The 5,000-nt window shown below is 53.1% G+C and overlaps 1 non-coding gene across 1 annotated transcript in view; it reads right to left on the reverse strand.

Moving 5' to 3' along the window:
* The window catches only part of LOC124732233, a 1,909-nt gene extending 930 nt beyond the window's left edge, over nt 1-979 (reverse strand). Inside the window, exon 1 of the ribosomal RNA XR_007008625.1 lies at nt 1-979. This exon is cut by the window's left edge and continues 930 nt beyond it. This is a non-coding gene — a ribosomal RNA (small subunit ribosomal RNA).
* Nucleotides 980-5,000: the final 4,021 nt, after the last annotated feature.

Here is a 5,000-nt window from a genome sequence, read left to right on the forward strand (position 1 = left end):
TGCCCCCGCCTGTCCCTATTAATCATTACCTCGGGTTCCGAAAACCAACAAAATAGAACCGAGGTCCTATTCCATTATTCCATGCACACAGTATTCAGGCGGGCTTGCCTGCTTTAAGCACTCTAATTTGTTCAAAGTAAACGTGCCGGCCCACCGAGACACTCAATAAAGAGCACCCTGGTAGGATTTCAACGGGGTCCGCCTCGGGACGCACGAGCACGCACGGGGCGGTCGCACGCCTTCGGCTCGCCCCACCGGCAGGACGTCCCACGATACATGCCAGTTAAACACCGACGGGCGGTGAACCAACAGCGTGGGACACAAATCCAACTACGAGCTTTTTAACCGCAACAACTTTAATATACGCTATTGGAGCTGGAATTACCGCGGCTGCTGGCACCAGACTTGCCCTCCAATAGATACTCGTTAAAGGATTTAAAGTGTACTCATTCCGATTACGGGGCCTCGGATGAGTCCCGTATCGTTATTTTTCGTCACTACCTCCCCGTGCCGGGAGTGGGTAATTTGCGCGCCTGCTGCCTTCCTTGGATGTGGTAGCCGTTTCTCAGGCTCCCTCTCCGGAATCGAACCCTGATTCCCCGTTACCCGTTACAACCATGGTAGGCGCAGAACCTACCATCGACAGTTGATAAGGCAGACATTTGAAAGATGCGTCGCCGGTACGAGGACCGTGCGATCAGCCCAAAGTTATTCAGAGTCACCAAGGCAAACGGACCGGACGAGCCGACCGATTGGTCTTGATCTAATAAAAGCGTCCCTTCCATCTCTGGTCGGGACTCTGTTTGCATGTATTAGCTCTAGAATTACCACAGTTATCCAAGTAACGTGGGTACGATCTAAGGAACCATAACTGATTTAATGAGCCATTCGCGGTTTCACCTTAATGCGGCTTGTACTGAGACATGCATGGCTTAATCTTTGAGACAAGCATATGACTACTGGCAGGATCAACCAGGGAGCTGCGTCAACTAGAGCTGAGCAGCCGGCCGCCCGGGAGTGTGTCCCGGGGGCCCGCGCGAACACGCAAGCGTCCGCTCAATCATTCTGCAAACAGGAGGAGGCTGAGCTCCCCTGCACAATACACCTCGAAACCCTCTCAGGTCCCGGCGGCGCGCAGCGCCGTCCCAAGTACTTGGTCGGGTTCGAGAGAGGCGCAATCGCCCGGAGTTAGGCGAGTAGACGCTTTCGGTGCGACCACCCGTGCTCCCAACTGAGCTTGCCGCTGCCGACAGAGGCCCGGGAGCGTGCTGTCGTGGCATTGCCGGCGGGAGACAACACGCGCCACCTACGGTGACCGGCAGCTCCAACGCCAGCGCCACAGAAGGACAAAAGCCCCACTTGGGTGCCGAAGCGAACTCTCCCAGCACAGCGCACGCGCCAACACATCCGCACAGCTGCGATACAAACCACCAGCGAGAACCGCTGGGGCGACCGAGCAGCAGACGGCGTCGCGGCGCCGAGCGCCGGGCGGCAGCGCATCCTCAACGCACACAGTCCTCAATCGGACCAGCACACTGAAGATGTCCACCGCGCTTCGCACCGGGCCCGCGAGGACCTACTTTGGCCGCACGGCGCCGCGCGCAGGGTGCGCCGGCGCGCAGCTGCGACGCCTGCCGCGTCCGTCGGCCGGCGCGCCTGCCACTGGCCGCCCCCACCAGCCGGCTGTAGCGCGTGCGCCCACGCACCGCGCGGCCAGCACGCCGGGAGGCGCCCCCTCACCGGCCGGGGACGGTCCCACCCAGCCACCGCCGCGTATCGCTTCACACCCAGATGCCGTTCAGTTTCGTCGGCATGGTGGGTATCGCTGGAACAACCGGTTAGTACCTCAACCTATCGTCGCCATCACCGATTCACCCCTAGCGAGAACAACCGCACCACAACAGGTTACCATTTGTTCATTTGCGTAACTTCACCAGAAAACGCAGGCGTCCATCGCCATTTGCAACTTCCACGATTATTGCATGCCTGTGTCAGGTGTCACGCCACACTACGTCTGCCCACATACACGCAACAAAATGTGCACGCCTAGACAATACGTGGAAGGTGGCCCCCGTACGTATGCGATGTCCATTGCTCGAACGACTGTCAACCGGCCTCTGTAGCATGTCGCAGATATGGAACGCGGTGCACCATGCCATCACGGTGTGTGAGGAGAGACGACTAGGTCCGAATACATCAACAGACAGCTCATGCTGATCGCCATCCACGGCGTCCGTTCCTCCCACACGTCTCTATGGCGTACCACACTGCAATCCAGCTCTCATAGGGAGACGACACGTAGCTGCGTGCACAATATTTGCACTGTATGGTCCGCCGTTTTTGGGCGCAGTCGTTGTACGGTCACACATGTGCCACGATGTATCATTCAGTACATAAGGACGAATGTGCAGTACAGATTGTGGTTTACGCGTACGACATTAGCGGACAGTTGACACAGGCCGCACCACAACGTAGCCTGAGTACGTCGCATGCGGAGGGCATTGAACATGCAAAGTTCTCACCAACCAGCTTGCGAAGGCAGGGGGCAAGGTGGGGACGTGGGGAGGGGCGGCATGTACGTCCTGCTGCCATCCACATTACAGTGTACAGCAGGAGCATGTGGAAAGTGAGCAAGACTTGCAAGGTGTTTAACATGAAGCGATACACAGGGGAGCGGGGAGTGCGAGTAGCGAACTATATTGCGAGGGTTGCGGGTGGGCAACACTACACTAATTGAACGAGTCGTATAACAATTACAGAGCAGGTTTAGGCGACAACGTGGGTTACGTTAGGCGACAACGTGGGTTAGGTTAAGGCACGACGTGGGTTAGGTTAAGGCACGACATGGGTTAGGTTAAGGCACGACATGGGTTAGGTTAAGGCACGACATGGGTTAGGTTAAGGCACAACATGGGTTAGGTTAAGGCACAACATGGGTTAGGTTAAGGCACAACATGGGTTAGGTTAAGGCACAACATGGGTTAGGTTAAGGCACAACATGGGTTAGGTTAAGGCACAACATGGGTTAGGTTAAGGCACAACATGGGTTAGGTTAAGGCACAACATGGGTTAGGTTAAGGCACAACATGGGTTAGGTTAAGGCACAACATGGGTTAGGTTAAGGCACAACATGGGTTAGGTTAAGGCACAACATGGGTTAGGTTAAGGCACAACATGGGTTAGGTTAAGGCACAACATGGGTTAGGTTAAGGCACAACATGGGTTAGGTTAAGGCACAACATGGGTTAGGTTAAGGCACAACATGGGTTAGGTTAAGGCACAACATGGGTTAGGTTAAGGCACAACATGGGTTAGGTTAAGGCACAACATGGGTTAGGTTAAGGCACAACATGGGTTAGGTTAAGGCACAACATGGGTTAGGTTAAGGCACAACATGGGTTAGGTTAAGGCACAACATGGGTTAGGTTAAGGCACAACATGGGTTAGGTTAAGGCACAACATGGGTTAGGTTAAGGCACAACATGGGTTAGGTTAAGGCACAACATGGGTTAGGTTAAGGCACAACATGGGTTAGGTTAAGGCACAACATGGGTTAGGTTAAGGCACAACATGGGTTAGGTTAAGGCACAACATGGGTTAGGTTAAGGCACAACATGGGTTAGGTTAAGGCACAACATGGGTTAGGTTAAGGCACAACATGGGTTAGGTTAAGGCACAACATGGGTTAGGTTAAGGCACAACATGGGTTAGGTTAAGGCACAACATGGGTTAGGTTAAGGCACAACATGGGTTAGGTTAAGGCACAACATGGGTTAGGTTAAGGCACAACATAGGTTAGGTTAAGGCACAACATAGGTTAGGTTAAGGCACAACATAGGTTAGGTTAAGGCACAACATAGGTTAGGTTAAGGCACAACATAGGTTAGGTTAAGGCACAACATAGGTTAGGTTAAGGCACAACATAGGTTAGGTTAAGGCACAACATAGGTTAGGTTAAGGCACAACATAGGTTAGGTTAAGGTACAACATAGGTTAGGTTAAGGTACAACATAGGTTAGGTTAAGGTACAACATAGGTTAGGTTAGGTTAGGTTACACGTTGTTGTAAGGAAAGGTGTAGGGGGGGGCGGGGGCGGCAGGTTCGTTGATAGTGATTATAGTAAGTGAATGCTTGTGACATGATCAGATTTGTCACGTCAGGATGCACCTTTGGCTTATTAGAGGCGGCGCTCCAATTCTATGCTTGTGTCAGACCTGTGTCTTTGACTCATGTCATTGTTTGTGCGCTGTGACAGGAGGTACTATTGTGATGTTGGGTGCACCGTTGTATAGGACATGTGTGGGTGTTGGTGCCTGATCTGCGCAATGGTGGATGTCGAAAGGGTGGGATATTGTATTTTCCGCATGGACCTCCTGGTCTGGTTGTGATAGTGTGGATTGTGTAATGTGGCGGAGAGGATGCACTGGATGTTGTTCCATGCTGGTGCTTACATATTGTATGTGCGCCCGTTAGAAGCAGAGAGTGGTGCGTGATCAGAGTGGCTGGCTGACGTGTGGTTCCCATTGTGGGCAGACTCTTTCAGCATGTATACGGACAGTTGTATATATATTCTGTAGTTTGATGGCTCTGCATTGATTACTAATCAGCGCCGTGTGTACGGGTAATCTGGTTCCAGTCCAAAATGTTCCATCTGTGTACATTAGTGACAAAGACTCCCCTCATGCAGTGGGGCTCGGTCTGTTATAACTCTTCCGCGTAATATATTTGCCCCACGTTTTTGCGACTGCGAGTGCGAGTGCAACGCGCATGGGGACCGACATGCTGATGGCTCGGTATCGGACGCCGTACAGTGAGCAACGCGATCGCGTCTCTCGCTCGTAAGTGGTACAGGTCGCGGCTCATGTATAGGGACAGCGGGAATGTCGCATATTGGCAATAACTCTTCATGAAACGCACGTTATAGGGGTGGATTGCACTTTACGAGTGCGGGAAACGTCCGCCGTTCATCCGCTGGAGGTGCGCGTTTGGCGGTTGGGGTG

This window comes from Schistocerca piceifrons, unplaced genomic scaffold (assembly GCF_021461385.2).
Source record: "Schistocerca piceifrons isolate TAMUIC-IGC-003096 unplaced genomic scaffold, iqSchPice1.1 HiC_scaffold_1331, whole genome shotgun sequence".
Lineage (NCBI taxonomy): Eukaryota > Metazoa > Arthropoda > Insecta > Orthoptera > Acrididae > Schistocerca > Schistocerca piceifrons.